Source organism: Gorilla gorilla, chromosome 9 (genome assembly GCF_029281585.2).
Source record: "Gorilla gorilla gorilla isolate KB3781 chromosome 9, NHGRI_mGorGor1-v2.1_pri, whole genome shotgun sequence".
Classification (NCBI taxonomy): Eukaryota; Metazoa; Chordata; class Mammalia; order Primates; family Hominidae; genus Gorilla; species Gorilla gorilla.
In genome coordinates, this window is record NC_073233.2 from 46,681,696 (window position 1) to 46,698,818 (window position 17,123).

Sequence of the window (17,123 nt, forward strand, 5' to 3'; positions counted from 1 at the left end):
GTACATGCATGATTTGTGTGCTGTATCCTCCAATCATCTTTATTAAAGTAACAAAAAGAAGCACTAGCTTAGCTTACATTTAATGAGCACGTACTATGTGGCAGATACTGTGCTACACTCTTATAAGCATTAACTCACAACAACCACCCCACCCCCTCCATAAAGAATTCAGGGGTGACAGAAGTAATATGTTTTTTAAGTTTAAAAGCTAATTTCAATGCTGACTGTATGCTGGTTTGATTTAAAGTCAAAGCCTTTAAAAGGACTTTGGTTTACTTTATTTATTAGAATTAAGCATAATAACTATATATTATCTCATTTCTAAAGACTGGGTCCTAAAGAAGAATCCAAAGAGTTTTGTTTTGTTTAGGGTCCATTTGAAAATATTTTGAAAACCATATGCATTAATTCGGGATGTGATACACTGTATGGCTCACCTGAGGTGGCTCTTAGTTCAAATTATAGTTTTTAAAGATACTGAGGATTCCTTAGATCCTTTGTGTCATTATCTCTGCCAAAACAGAAAATGTCTCCATATTCTGTGCAACCATACTTTATCCTGTCATTTTTTTTTCCAAAACTTTTCAAAACTCAACTCATCCATAAAATCTTCTGTGATCAAGGCGGAAGCCACCCAGACATTCTGTTAATATCCTCAGTGTGATTGATATTTCTCTCCTGCAGTATGGCAAGATAGCATATGCGTATATGGGCAAGCGTATCTATCTTTATGTTAATGTGCATCTGTTCCTCTTATCTCTACCGTACTATTAAGATATTAAGCTCTCAGGGCCTGTCTTTGTTTCCCTTCACAGAAGACAGCATTTATCCTCCTGGGTAACCCTAGTGCCTAATTTTGTGGCATAATGTACATGTTCAATAAACGTGTACTTAATGAGTGAGTGCTCAGTGAGGACAATGACAACATTGAAAGAAAATCTCTTTCTGTACACAGAGAAAATAAGATCACATAAAAATAGAAGTTCTAATAGTTTGCCTTCTTGGGCATTTTATTTTTAAGTATTCTCAGCTGAAATATGCTGTACAACAGCTGAGATTTAGCAGGTAATTTTTATTTCACCTCTGTTTTCCAAAAGGTTGCCACTTGCCAAATGCACCATACTTAAAATGTGCTTTTCCGAAGGGGCACGGTGGCTCACACCTGTAATCCCAGTATTTTGGGAGGCCAAGATGGGTGATACACAAGGTCAAGAGATCGAGACCATCCTGGCCAACTTGGTGAAACCCTGTCTCTACTGAAAATACAAAAATTAGCTGGGCGTGGTAGCATGTGCCTGTAGTCCCAGCTACTTGGGAGGCTGAGGCAGGAGAATTGCTTGAACCTGGGTGGTGGAAGTTGCAGTGAGCCAAGATTGTGCCACTGCACTCCAGCCTGGAGACAGAGTAAGACTCTGTCTCAAAAAAAAGAAAAAAAAAAGTACTTTTCCCCTTTCATGTACATTACAGTGCTCTATGGTTTTGTATGTCTCAGCATCTTAAAGCTATGGATTTCACTTATGTCTTGTTATTTATCATAGATGTGGGTTAAGGCCAAAGAAGAGAACTCAAGATGAACTATGGAGTTCTAACTCACCAACTCCCTTCTGTTGATACATAAAAAAAGTTTGAAAAATTTAACTTCTGAGTTGCGTGAAACTCTTGCTTGGTTATACTTTCTGTCAGTTTCTTTGAATTATTATTGTTACCTTAATCGATAACAGTAACCATAAATAAACAATAGAGCCACCAATGCTTGAGAAGATTTGAGTCATATTGCCTAGATTTTAATCCCATTTCTACCTTCTTTCCATTTGAATGATCTTGAACAAATAAGTTATTTAGCTTTTGTCTTCCTCCTTCTTTGAAGTAAAGGTGAAAAGAGTGCTGTAAGATAATTCATGTAAAGGAGGTTAGTTCCAGCCATGTGCATGGGAATTTATTCACATCATTTATTATTACCTGCCATTATTTTTAGGATAGTGGTATTGATAAGTAGACTGGGTTAAGTAAACTCCTCCATGAATAGATGTCTTCAAGAGCTTTTAAAAAAGGGATTCCCAACCCTTCATAGCACCAACCCAGTTTTATCCAAGAATGCTAAAAGAAAGGCAAATTCAAGGGAATCCAGAGCTATTGAGGGGTTCCTGTCTTAGTCTTATTTGCAAAAGGATTTTCCTTTACCTCTCAGATGCTAACTACTCCATGAATACAGTATGGTCATGGTTCCAATAGTCTAGCAGAAGGATAGTGTCAACAATCTGGATGAAAATGTAGTCAGCTTAACCTGAAAGACATTTATTTGAGCATTTAGTTGCTTCCAGAGATTGGACAGCAGTTACATGAAGGCTCAAGCTCTCCCAAGCAACATCTTGATAGGTTCACTGACCAGGTGCCCTCTCTTTTGCACTTTACAGGCTTGCAGAATTGTTAAGTCCATCATTTTTGCCACTCATCCACTCCTTTCACTGAGACCCAAATGTCTATCACACCAGAAGTGGTCTTAGCTTTACTTTACTGGTGAATGGCAAATATATTATTGCCTTTCCCTTTCACCATCCTCAAAGTCTCCTTTCAATCTCTACCTCTGGACATTACAACTCACATTCTTTTTGTTTTGTCCTATTTGTAATCGATCAAATAGATTTGTTTATGTTAGTTTTTACTCCTCGCCTCCTCCCAGGCCTTTTACCATGTTGCTGGCTGCTACAGCCCTTCAATTCTGTGACTTACAACAACAGGCAGGAGTTATTATCACTGTTATAGATTAAGGCAGAGGAGTCATAACATGAAAACATGACAAATTCACACGGCCAGTGAACAAAATAGAGAACCCAGAAATTAATTCACATATCTATAGCCAACTGACTCTTGACAAAGGTGCCAATGACATACATTGGAGGAAGGGCCATCTGTTCAATAAATGGTGCTAGGTAAACTGGATATCCACATGCAGAAGCATAAAACTAGAGTTTTAAATATACAAAAATCTACTCAAATGGATCAAAGTCCTAAATGTAAGACCCAAAACTATGAAACAATTAAAAGAAAACATGCATGGAGGGGAAATTCTTTTTTTTTTTGAGATGGAGTCTCGCTCTGTCACCCAGACTGGAGTGCATTGGCGCAATCTCGGCTCACTGCAAGCTCCACCTTCCGGGTTCACGCCATTCTCTTGCCTCAGTCTCCCAAGTAGCTGGGACTACAGGCGCCCGCCATCATGCCTGGCTATTTTTTTTTATTTTTTATTTTTAGTAGAGACGAGGTTTCACCGTGTTAGCCAGGATGGTCTCGATCTCCTGACCTCGTGATCCGCCTGCCTAGGCCTCCCAAAGTGCTGGGATTACAGGCGTGAGCCACCGCGCCCGGCCCATGGGGAAATTCTTTAGCACATTGGTCTGGGAAAACATTTTATGAATAAGACCTCAACAGCATGGGCAACAAAAGCAAAAACAAATAAATGGGATCATGTAAAACTAAAAGCTTTTGCACAGCCAAGAAAACAATGAACAGAATGAAAAGACAACCTACAGAATGGGAGAAATAAGTTGCAAACTATTTATCTGACAGAGGATTAATATTCAGAATATAAAAAGAACTCAAACATCCTGACAGCAAAAAATAAAAAATAAATAAAAAACAGAAGACAAAAACAAAAACAAAGCAAACAATCTGATTTTTTTTAAAAAAATGGCTAAATGATCCGAATAGATATTTTTCAATAGAAGGCATACAAATGACCAAAAATACATGAAAAAATGTTCAACCTCGCTAATCATCAGGGAAATGCCAATTAAAACCAAAGTGAGTTATCATCACCCCAGTTAGGATGGCTATTATCACAAAAGAAAAACAAAAAAACAAATGCTAGGGAGGCTCTAGAGAAAAGGGAACTCTTATACACTGTTGGAAACGTAAACAAGTACAACCACCATGAAGAAAAGTATGAACGTTCCTCAAAAATCTACAAATAGAACTGCCATGTGATCCAGCAATCACATTACTGGGCATTTATCCAAAGGAGAGGAAATAAGCATAAGGAAGAGACATCTACATTCCCTTGCTTATTGCAATACTACTGGCAATAGCCAAGGTATGGATTCAACTCAGGTGTCCAAAAACAGATGAATGGATAATGAAAATATGGTATATATACTCAATAAAATACTATTCAACCATAAAAAAGAATAAAATTCTGTCATTTGCAGCATTATCGATGGAACTGGAGGACATTATGTTAAGTGAAATAAGCCAGGAACAGAAAGTTAAATACCACATGTTCTCACTCAAATGTAGAAGCTAAAAAAAAGTTGATCTCGTAATAGTAAAAAGTAGAACAGAAGAGAGTAGAGTCTGGGAAGTGTAGGGGAAAGGGAGATGGGGAGAGATTTGTTAAAGGATACAAAATTAAAGTTAGAAAGGAGGAATAATTTCTTGTGCTCTATATCACTATCGGACAACTGTAGTTAACAAAAATATACTATACAGTTTCATAGAGCTAAAAAGAGGATATTGAATGCTTCAACAAGAAGAAATAATAAAGGTTTGAGGTGATGAATATGCTAATCAATATATATTATCTGTATTGCAATATCACTGTATACTCCCAAAATATGTACAATTATTATGTCAGTTAAACAAAATTGAAAAAATAAAATACTGCACAGACAGGAAAAAATGAAAAAATTAAAAAACCCAATACGGATTATAAAGGGATGGCGTGTGTGTGTGCATGTGTGTGTGCATGTGTGTGTGTTTTAGAGGAGGAAGAAGTCATTTTTATCCTTTAAATAGCTTTTGCTTAGTTTGCAATTTATTTTATTCTCCTAGTTTATGTACCTACATGTCTATTTCTCGTTTTAAAACAAGGAAATGTTACCCCCATATAATACTATTATCTAGATATTTTTCTACACATATAAATGCCTAATATATGTAATATGTAAAATTGTTGATGTCACATTTACATAATTTCTTATAATCAGAAATTTAAAATTAATATTATGAATATATTCCCATATCTATACATTCAGAGCAGCAGCAGCATTGTGAAACACTGTATAGTGTTTCATTATATCAATAAACTATATAACACAGTCTATTTTTAGTTTTTTAAGTTGTTTCCAGTATATTGCAACTGCTTACAATACTCTAATGATCATGCCTGTAGATATGTCTTCATTTGCCCACTGATTTATTTGCAATCTTAGAAAAGGAAGTGGCACATTTTAAAGACATTTGAATCACGTAACATATAGATCTCTGAAAGGGTTACACCAAATTATACTCTGAACAGCAGTTTATAAAAATGCTCTTTCTCTAAACTCTTACCACTACAGGATGTTTTAATTTGGTTTTAAATTTAAAGAGCAATGAGGAGGCATCCCATAGAGCTTAAAATCTCCCTGAGTAGGGCTACATCAGATTTATGGTGTACAGATTTGTTAACCAGGACCGAATCACGGGAATGTGGGCATGTTTGTTCTATTAGCAAGAGCTCTATGAATTAGATCTAATAACTATTTTAGCCACTACCAATATAGCCACATTTCAGAGAAAACCCAAACTGGAAAAAGTCTATGCATTTTTTGTCAAAAAAAATCCCACAGATGTGATAATAGCAAATATTCTTTCAGTTCTCTTTAGATTGGAGGCAATAATATTGTCTCACTTGAAATTATGTAACTCATTATAGACATTGGGGGAATCCAATTTATAGATATGTTTTCAGAAATAAGTAGAACTCTATTTGTTGCTAGGTAAAAATGTCAATCATAAAGTAACAGCCACCACAACTTACTCATGTAGATGTCTAGTTTTTGTGAATGAATCAGAAACCTGACAAGGCTGTTTGGAACTTTACTTGTTCCAATCTGTTGCTTTGTCCAGTTAATCAGTTAATGACCTTTTGGAAGACAATAATTCTCAGTCCCTCTACCAGCAAAAAGAAGACAGAAGTAAACATCAGTAGGGATATGGCCAAATCCTATTAGTATAAATTCAGATAGGACAAAAAATCTGCATGACAATGCTTACAGGCAACAGAAAATTAAGAGTTATGATAGTTAATCAAATGAGTGGTTGTATTTTCTGATCTCTAGGCGTTTAATAAACTTTCACAAAAGGTTCTTGGAAAATTTCTCTGAATATCCAAACATTCTATAGAACTTGTTATGGGTTTATTTATCATATGCGTGACTGTAAATATCTTTAGAAGCTTCATAAATCTCAAGGCAAAATTAAACTTAGAATGCTTTCACTATGATGTGATTTGGTTAAGCTGTGATTTATGGGTGCCAGGAAACCAGATAGCCTTGAATTTCTGAGATAAACTCTTTAGGATAGACCTATTGGAGATCTATATAGTGTTCTCTTAAGTTACCAGGTTTTTAAAAAAAATTTAGTTCCCTAATACGCTAAAAAAAAAGATGTTATAAAGGCTGTGGGAAATGGGAAAAAGGGAGAAAACTGGGATTTACTCATTCTAAATTAGATGAGGAAATGTATATTTCGGAAAATAATCTCATACATTTATAATCAATCTAACCATTTAATCGTTTATTCAACTAATGTTTACTAAAATTCAATGATGCAAACATCTTTTCTTGAACTTAATCTGGGGAAATTCTGGGGTCTTCAGTAAAGGTCCTAAATTAGGGTACTTTGTTTTTTTTTTTAGGAGCAGGACATCCTACTGACTTAGGACTACTTTATTCCTTTTTAAATATTGTTTTGCAAAGTATTATTGGATTTGGCTCTTTCACAGCAGTCCTAGTCTCTCCATTTCCTTATTATTCCTCATTCTTGTTTCACCACAGTATTTTAATTTTCTAGGGTTAGGTGTCCCTTTGCATAATGGGTTATACTTTCCACAGGATCTAAGCATAACTTAGTATCCAGACTGAAATCTTAGCAGAAGGATGCTCTAGCTTGAAATTCTAGAGCTGACAATAAATTACATATCTGTCCTGTTTTTCACCAATTCATACCTCACTGACAATTGTAGCCATGCAGGCAAGTTTCTCAATGTATGCATTTGTGATTATATTTCCTGAAACCCATGCCCTTCTATGTGTTTCATCAAGATACTGAAACGTCTCTCTGCATGTCTCTTGGTCCATCCTACATGTTCCTTCCTGAGATCACCTTCTCAATTACTATATTAACTTTACTTCCTTCATGGTTTTATTAGTTCACATATGGTTTTTGCCACTCATTACCAAGTTACAACACTACGCTACTCTTTTTGTTTAAAGGTAGGAAGCAGCTTATTTTAAATCTAAAGTATTCCCATTCCATTCTTAAGGGGAAAGATGAAAGAAACCAGGCTCCTCTTTTAGAGAGCAGAAGTCCATATTCTCTGCAGCAGCAGCAACCTGGTAGCAAGGAGTAGACTCTTCCTTTCAAAGTGAAGACAGGCAGTATCAGAACCTTTATACATGTAACCATACGTTTAAGCTTACATATTAGCTTCCAGAGGTATAAGTTTTGAGTGTCAAATTAAAAATATCGATCAGTCTAGTAGACCTTTGGTATTCTTTTTTTTTTTTTTAATTATACCTTAAGTTTTAGGGTACATGTGCACATTGTGCAGGTTAGTTACATATGTATACATGTGCCATGTTGGTGCGCTGCACCCACTAACTCGTCATCTAGCATTAGGTATATCTCCCAATGCTATCCCTCCCCCCTCCCCCCACCCCACCATAGTCCCCAGAGTGTGATATTCCCCTTCCTGTGTCCATGTGATCTCATTGTTCAATTCCCACCTATGAGTGAGAATATGCGGTGTTTGGTTTTTTGTTCTTGCGATAGTTTACTGAGAATGATGGTTTCCAATTTCATCCATGTCCCTACAAAGGACATGAACTTATCATTTTTTATGGCTGCATAGTATTCCATGGTGTATATGTGCCACATTTTCTTAATCCAGTCTATCATTGTTGGACATTTGGGTTGGTTCCAAGTCTTTGCTATTGTGAATAATGCCGCAATAAACATACGTGTGCATGTGTCTTTATAGCAGCATGATTTATAGTCCTTTGGGTATATACCCAATAATGGGATGGCTGGGTCAAATGGTATTTCTAGTTCTAGATCCCTGAGGAATCGCCACACTGACTTCCACAATGGTTGAACTAGTTTACAGTCCCACCAACAGTGTAAAAGTGTTCCTATTTCTCCACATCCTCTCCAGCACCTGTTGTTTCCTGACTTTTTAATGATTGCCATTCTAACTGGTGTGAGATGATATCTCATAGTGGTTTTGATTTGCATTTCTCTGATGGCCGGTGATGATGAGCATTTTTTCATGTGTTTTTTGGCTGCATAAATGTCTTCTTTTGAGAAGTGTCTGTTCATGTCCTTCGCCCACTTTTTGATGGGGTTGTTTGTTTTTTTCTTGTAAATTTGTTTGAGTTCATTGTAGATTCTGGATATTAGCCCTTTGTCAGATGAGTGAACTCCCATTCACAATTGCTTCAAAAAGAGAATAAAATACCCAGGAATCCAACTTACAAGGGATGTAAAGGACCTCTTCAAGGAGAACTACAAACCACTGCTCAAGGAAATAAAAGAGGATACAAACAAATGGAAGAACATTCCATGCTCATGGGTAGGAAGAATCAATATCGTGAAAATGGCCATACTGCCCAAGGTCATTTACAGATTCAATGCCATCCCCATCAAGCTACCAATGACTTTCTTCACAGAATTGGAAAAAACTACTTTAAAGTTCATATGGAACCAAAAAAGAGCCCGCATCGCCAAGTCAATCCTAAGCCAAAAGAACAAAGCTGGAGGCATCATGCTACCTGACTTCAAACTATACTACAAGGCTACAGTAACCAAAACAGCATGGTACTGGTACCAAAACAGATATAGATCAATGGAACAGAACAGAGCCCTCAGAAATAATGCCACATACCTACAACTATCTGATCTTTGACAAACCTGAGAAAAACAAGCAATGGGGAAAGGATTCCCTATTTAATAAATGATGCTGGGAAAACTGGCTAGCCATATGTAGAAAGCTGAAACTGGATCCCTTCCTTACACCTTATACAAAAATCAATTCAAGATGGATTAAAGATTTAAATGTTAGACCTAAAACCATAAAAACCCTAGAAGAAAACCTAGGCAATACCATTCAGGACATAGGCATGGGCAAGGACTTCATGTCCAAAACACCAAAAGCAATGGCAACAAAAGACAAAATTGACAAATGGGATCTAATTAAACTAAAGAGCTTCTGCACAGCAAAAGAAACTACCATCAGAGTGAACAGGCAACCTACAACATGGGAGAAAATTTTCGCGACCTTTGGTATTATTGAAAGACATACCCGAGAACATTGATAATAATCAATTTCCAAACATCACTATACTCATCTATGCCAAATAATATCAAATATAGATATCACCTCCCAGATAGTAAGCCTATTTTGTTTTCAATGATTAATTATTCCTTGTAATATGTATTTACAGTGCTGTGGTCAATCCGAATGCTTGCTCTTTCTCTACAGAAGCCACAATGGTCTAATTTATTATTATTATTATTATTATTATTATTATTATTATTTTGCCTTTACTGCTCCAGTCTAGTCAAAAGGACAAATCATCAAAATTTGACCAAGTAAAATGATCAAAATAAACCAAACATTTTTTGGAATGAAATGACCTTCAATCTTAGATGATGAAACACAAATATGAAAGGAGCAGGGTTCATTCATTACAGAGGCAGCATCTAATGGAGACTATTAAGTCAATCCTGCTACCTTCTACAGATACTTGGCTTGGTTCACAGTCTTGCACCAAGTCCATTATTTTACTTTCTTTAAGCTTATGATTCCTTTTTATATTTTCAATACATTATATTTCCTTGGTTTTGTTTTTACCAATAAATAAATCCATGTACACGGGTTGTTTATTAAATTAGAGTTTCAAATCCCCATTGAGACAAGTCCACTGAGGAGTTAGCTAAGCCCATTTACTACCTAAACTGTTCCCTCCACCTGCTCCTTACAGAATAACTTAAGAGTATGCCTCAAAAATTGAAAATTACTATCTGCAATGGGTTTTTATTTTGTTTAAAAATAAGTAAAAACATAAATGGTAGTAGTCTACTATATAGTCATCTGCTCTGTGATAGCACAGACAACATGTCTATTGTGATTCTGAAAATACCTGACTTCTAATAGGAAGGCGGAAAAAATTTTGCCTAGAATATTTCTTCTTAAAGCAGGGAAAATCTCATTCCTGTGACTGCCTCCATTACCCAGGAGAAATTATCTTCGTGTGCTGTTAGGTTAAGAAAATCCTGATGCAACCTCTAAAGAGCATTTTTCCTTTTTGGTAGGTCTCTCCAATCCTTCAATGGTAACAGAAAAAAATACTCCTTCCCCATTTTTATTTTTCTTTCTTCCATATGAAGGAAACTCCCTTATAGCAGCTCTTCTGGCCTCTCTTTAACCCCTTTTCTCTTCCTTCTTCTTGGTCAGTAGAGTTGCTTATTTGATTTGTGAACTTCAAAGCAAGATTTCGTCAATCACAGTTTAACCCATTCTCTTCCCCTTCATCTTTACAGTGGGCTACTTGAAGGAAGATACACTCAGGTCTGCTACTCCACACTAGAAATTTCACAGGGCAGGCTGCCATGTTGGGAGAGCCTGCAGTTGCCACGCACTTCTTGGGCCTGGATGGGTAAATCTATCTAATGCTGTAGTTAAATGTTATGAAGTTCATTTTTGCCACACACACTGAAATGTTATCCCCAAATATTAACTGCATCATTAATAAAAGCAATGCCTGGTTTTCTATTTGTCTATTTTTTTTTGACTTAGTGAACCTCACTTTGTTCTAAACTAGAGCAGCTAGAATGGAAGCCCCTAAAGAATAGATTACTGGTGTTTGGAACTTACCTTAGTAAAATTTCTCCAACAGGTATTGATCTTCCTGAGAAAACTCAAAGAAGTTTAATAAGTGCTCTGGATTTCTGCAGGTACTTCTTTATACCTGGAGGAAGAGAACATAAATATCATATTTTAAAATCATGCTGTACAAGTGAAAACAAATTTAGTGTTAGACATCCCTGCCTGTTCCATTCCCTCAATATAATTTAGTAATTTAAAATCACAGAATGTCTTTCCTACGTGTGTGTGTTACATAACGGACAAATCAAGACATGGGTAAACTACAGCAAATATGTATATGTATATATGTATATGTATTCTATATATACAATATATAAATATATACATATATCTATTTGATTTAGTTTACCAACTCTAGATTTATTAGTCTTTCATTTCTTTGTTAATGTCATTGCATTTTATTGAAATGTGTCATATGAATTTCACTGGAAAAGATTTTTATCTGTAAATAGCTTATTGTACATAAATTTAAAAGACTTCCTGCTCTTACTTCTTCCCTCTGGCCATGAGCTAAAAACAATACAGATAATTATCTGTTTATTTCAACTCTAATAGCTGAAACTGACATTAAAAAACTAGAAAATGGCTGGGCGCGGTGGCTCACGCCTGTAATCCCAGCACTTTGGGAGGCAGAGGTGGGTGGTTCACGAAGTCAGGAGATCGAGACCATCCTGGCTAACACGGTGAAACCCCATTTCCACTAAAAATACAAAAAATTAGCCAGGTGTGGTGGTGGGCGCCTGTAGTCCCAGCTGCTCGGGAGGCTGAGGCAGGAGAATGGTGTGAACCCTGGAGGCGGAGGCTTGCAGTGAGCCGAGATCGCGCCACTGCACTCCAGCCTGGGCGACACAGTGAGACTCCATCTCAAAAATAAATAAATAAATAAATAAATAGAAAATATACACTGTAATTTACAGATTCCTTAGTTTGATATAGCATCACAGAAAATAAGTAAATATAGACATTGGATTGAGAATTAGAACTGGATTCAATTCATAACCCTGTCATAATTAGCCAGACAATTTTGGGCAAGAATCCAAAACTTACTGAGTCTTAATTGCTCCACATATAAAACAAAAAGCTTCGTACAAAATTGCCACTAAGGACCCTTCTATCTTTCAAAGTCTGCGATAATTTTCCTTCTGAGGGTATGTTTTGATATGGGTAGAATGATCAGGAAGATTTTGTGGAAGCAAAACTCTCATGCTTAAATAAAGCCTGAATTTTTATATACTTATATATACCAATTGTTAGCTTCTCTCTCGAGCATGAATTATTTGTAGGTAAGTTATACTAAGGTGGTCGTAATCAACGAATTTGAGATTCATGCATTACTTGAAAAAAATTAATTATCTACCTGACGGAGTTTAGTACAATTTTATTTTTAACTCAAAAGATTAATAACTCTTTGGAGCCTAATGACCAGTAGGTCGGTTGTCCATCCTTCAGCTCTCCTGATGTTAAAGAGAAGTTGAAATTCTGAAAGGACTGGGGAAACCACCAACAATATGTAAGATAGCTTACAGAATTTAGCATGATATGATGATTTTTTCCCCCTCACATATCTTCCAGAGGGAAAAAGGTATTTTTGGTTGAAATGTTCATATTTAATTTGTTGTTGTCTTGCAAAAACAATACATTTCCTAAAACTGAAGGGTTGAGTGATAGCTGGAATTACTACTTGCAAAGATAATTTTAAAACTGGCATATCAGATTTGTTTGCTACTATTATTAGAATAAAAGAAACTAATTTAAGCTTGCATTATACTTCTAATGCACTGGGCTAATCTCTCTACATTACTGTACAAATTAAGCTTCATAACTACTCTATAAAAATTTGGATTATAATTCTCCTTTTACAGATTAAGAAACAGAGGTAAGGATGTTTAAGTCAGTTAAACAACTTAGTTTAACCCAGAAAGAGATAAATGGCAGAATTGGCAAGTCTGTTTAATCCCCAAGCCTATACTTTTTCTTACTATGAACTGTGCTATGTATCCTGGCACTACAAAGCTTGATGGCTACTTCTGGGCCAGTACATATTCAATTGAAGTAGATTCTATCAGATCGATTGTATCTTAGCCTCTGAATGCATCAGTTCATATTGATCTTTTCATACCTGAATGCCTTGTCTAATTTCTCAGGAATCTAATTTTTGCATTCCATTTCAATTGTATGTTCAGGGGAACAAAATAATGCCTCCTCCTTCTTTTAATCTGAGTTTTCTACTTGGTATTTAATAAGTTTCAAATAAATTTGTTTATACCAGGATTCTTAGTACAGAGAACTGAGCTTGGTGGGGCTGCCTGAAGGGACATAGCATCAGATAAGAAAAGTACTATGACAGGTGGTTGTGAAGAGAACAAGGCAGGGGGTTTGTTGATTAGAACAAAGTGAATCATATTATGTAGATTCATTAAATGTGGGGCTGGAAGGGACTCACCAATCGATTCACTAAATATTATACTGCACAGGTGAAGGGAATAAGATACAATATGTTCATGAACTAGAAAGCAGGTTTTAGGATTTCATCCATCTACCCAGCTTCTCAATGGTAGTGCTGAATCCTCAATTGTATGTTTATATTGCATGTTTTAAAAAAGACATTCACTTTTTTTTTTCTGAGACAGAGTCTTACTCTGTCACTCAGGCTGGAGTGCAGTGGTGCGATCTCAGCTCACTACAGTCTCCGCCTCCTGGGTTCAAGGGATTCTCCTGCCTCAGCCTCCCAGGTAGCTGGGATTACACACATGTGCCACCATGCCTGGCTAATTTTTGTTTTTTTAGTAGAGATGGGGTTTTTCCATGTTGGCCAGGCTGGTCTCAAACTCCTGACCTCAGGTGATCCACCTGCCTCAGCCTCCCAAAGTGCAAGGATTACAGGTGTGAGACACTGCGCCTGGCCAAGAAATTGACTTCTCTAGGCTTCAATGTGTCAATCACACTGTACAGTTTAAGACTCAGGGAGCATAGGTTACAGAAGACCTTGGAGTCAGACGATCTAAGGTCAGCAGCACCACTTCCTGTTTGTAGATCTTTAGAAAAGTGGCTTCATCTTTCTATGGGTCACTATCCTAATTTGTGAAACAGGATAATGAGAGGTCCATCCCTTTTATGCTGCTTTGGGATTTAATGAGGAAATTTCTATAGGGTACTTTGCATCAGGGTCTGTCCCAGAGTAAGCATATACATAGATATCCAGGTATTGTCAGCATCCTCACCATCATAATTTATTTTATGTGGGACTAATAAAATGGAATATCTTCTGTAAATTGTATTTTCCCTTGGAAATATAAATCTCAATAAAAAGAGATTATGACTGAAGTACTAACGAAAGAGACTAAAGTAACCAGCATTGTCATGGTAACTTTATTTTACTCACCAATGAAATGAGAAAGACACAAATCTCTATACATATTTGAAATTAAATGTTCAATACCCTAAAATAATCGACTTGGAAATGGATCTTTTTGCTCAGAGCAGCCTAAAGCAATTGCACTCAAAGGCAGAAGTTCTCATAGCTTCTCATAGCTAAACGTTGTAATTAAAACAAATGATTTTACATGACAAAAAGGTGAAAGTTCACTTGTTTTCTTAATTATAATAAGTTAATGTGAAGGAATGTCCATTTGGACTCTGCTGTTAGAAGCTTAGTTATGCAATATTCATATAAAAATAGTTCCAAATCAATACAACATGTTTTAAATTTACATTAACATTTAAATTAATGAGAAGCTCAATGTGAATTATGGCGCTTTGGATGTTTAGGACGATGTCTCTTCTTGCCAACTTGGAACACAGTCTATTGATTCACCTTCATAGTTTCATAAACAGCTTCCAGACTTCATGTATTTTCATTGCCAGCTGATTTTCAGACTGATGAAGGGGCCATATTGACATCACCAGGGAATAATGTTGGCCCTATCCACTAAAGTTATAAAATGCAGCTAGCAAGTGAACATACCTCTGAAGGACAGTTTGCCACAGATTATTCTCATGTCTGGGGTTGCTTTAGAATTAGAGCTTATTCCTTTTTTCCTCTTATGGATTTTTTCATCAAATATTTCTAGAGCACCTATTCTGGACAGAACACTGTGCTAAAAGCAACACAGATCTTACCTCAAGGACCCACCCTCTATTGAATGAGGTAGTAGTGTATACAAACAATTATAGAATAAAACAGTTTATGAATTAGGTGGTATCGGAGGTAGCTAGATAAGACTGAGGAGAATCAAGGACAACTATCTGAAGAAATGAGGCTTCAAAACCAAGTAGGCATCAGTTAATTAAGCAAGTATAGATCTCACTAGTCGGCGGGAAGATCCTATAAAAGAGCCTGACACCTTCCCTTCAATGAACAAGAAATTCAGAATGATTAATGTGAGAGGTGGCACGTATGTGTGTGTGAGTTTATGTGTGTGTGTTTAGTGTGTAGGTACACATACTCACATAGAAGTGTGAATGTAACAAATTGACATCCATGATTAGGCACACAAATTAATGAGCTATCTCATATGTCATGATAAGGAGTTTGGACATGATCCTTAAAATTATGCAGATGCAGAAGTTCTGATGGATTTTAAGCAAGCTTGATTCTAAAAGTATTGCTCTGGCAATAGTGCAGAGAATAGAAGAAAGGTGAGTGGTTTTTTCCATAAAGGTGAGCAGTTTTTTTTGTCAGATGTCAAAAGAGGCCTCAGTAAATCCATGCTTGAATTCCTATGACATCAGATGCAAGACACAGGTAGCAGAGAATGTCATAGAAACTTGGCAATTCCAAATCTCATGGCGTTCCTTTTGACGGTGAAATGAAATGGGCAATGAAAGATTGGAATTAGCAGTGTTGTATCTGAGTTCTACCACCCTCACTCATTTGCGAAAAACAATAAATTGAGCACTAACTATGCACCAGGGATAGTATTAGATCCTGTGACAGGGTAATGAACAGGCTAGGTAAGGTCCTAGCTCTCAAGATATCTATATTTTCTTGAAAGCATGAGAAAGAACAATTCTTGAGAAACATTTATTGATAAGTGAGACAGAACAATTAAGTAGATACAAATATTTACAGACTAGGGTAAAAATTATGGAGAAATAAACAGGGTGATGTGATAATGACAAGGATGGGGTCAGACAGGGTTTCTTAACTGAAGAGCATAAGCTTTGGATTGGGGATTCAAATCCCAGCTCTGCCATTTCTCTATTATGTTGTATTGGCAAGATACTGTGCCTCAGGTTCGTCTTCTGTAAATTGAAGCTGAATATTCCACTTCATAGGCTTATTTTGAGGACTAAATGAGTTAATAAATACACAAAGATTAACTCAGTGCTTAGCAAATAGAAATGCTCAAAATTACTATCAGTATAGTTGTAGTTACCATTATTACTTTATTATTATTATTACTCTTCTATGAATAGATTGGCAATGGAAGGACTAGTTGAAAGGTGAAATTTAGGCTTAAACCTGAAGAATGAGAAAGAGCCAGACATGTGAACAGCCTTAGGAAACATATTCACGCCATTTCCTAACAAAGCCAACAACAGTGCAAAATTTCTGAAGTGATCTTAATGTTAAAATGTGTTCAACTTATTAGAAACTACTTCAGTATTATTATATAAGTTTCAGCTACTTTTGCTTTGACTCACTCCAGGAAAGGAAGGGTCACTTATCTAAATTAAGAATCCAGGCCAGTCATGATAGCTCATGTCTGTAACCTCAGCACTTTGGTAGGCCAAAGCAGGAGGGTAGCTTGAGCCAGGAGTTCAAGATCAGCCTCAGCAATATAGCAAGACCCCATCTCTAAAAAAAGGAAAATAGCCAAGTTTGGTGGCACATGCCTATAGTCCAAGTTATTTGGGAGGCTGAGCAGTGAGGGTCATTAGAGCCCAGAAGATAGAGGCTGCAGTAAGCTTTGATGATGCCACTGTTCTGCACCCCGGGCAACAGAGCAAGGCCCTGTATCAAAAGAAAAAAAAAAAGAAACCATGTTTGCTAGGATTATATTAAAAAGTCATGTTCGAAAGATAGCTGCTAACACTTATTTTTTTCATTTTTAATCAACACCAGGCAGCTAACGATCATAGCGAATATCAGAAACTGTCATTTTCCAGCAAATAAATGTGTCAATGATTGGGGTGATAAAATAAATAGCCTTTATTGGTGAAATTAATGGTGTTCAACATATATGGATTGACA

At 36.4% G+C, this 17,123-nt stretch overlaps 1 protein-coding gene across 6 annotated transcripts in view; it reads right to left on the reverse strand.

The window, feature by feature from the left end:
* Window positions 1-17,123, reverse strand: part of LRRC4C (leucine rich repeat containing 4C) — a 1,603,893-nt gene that overhangs the window by 196,153 nt on the left and 1,390,617 nt on the right. For all 6 annotated transcript variants that reach the window (XM_063711075.1, XM_055356587.2, XM_055356596.2 and 3 more), the window contains one exon: window positions 10,916-11,009. The gene's annotated coding sequence lies outside the window, so the exon portion shown is untranslated. The remainder of the gene's footprint in view (window positions 1-10,915; window positions 11,010-17,123) is intronic.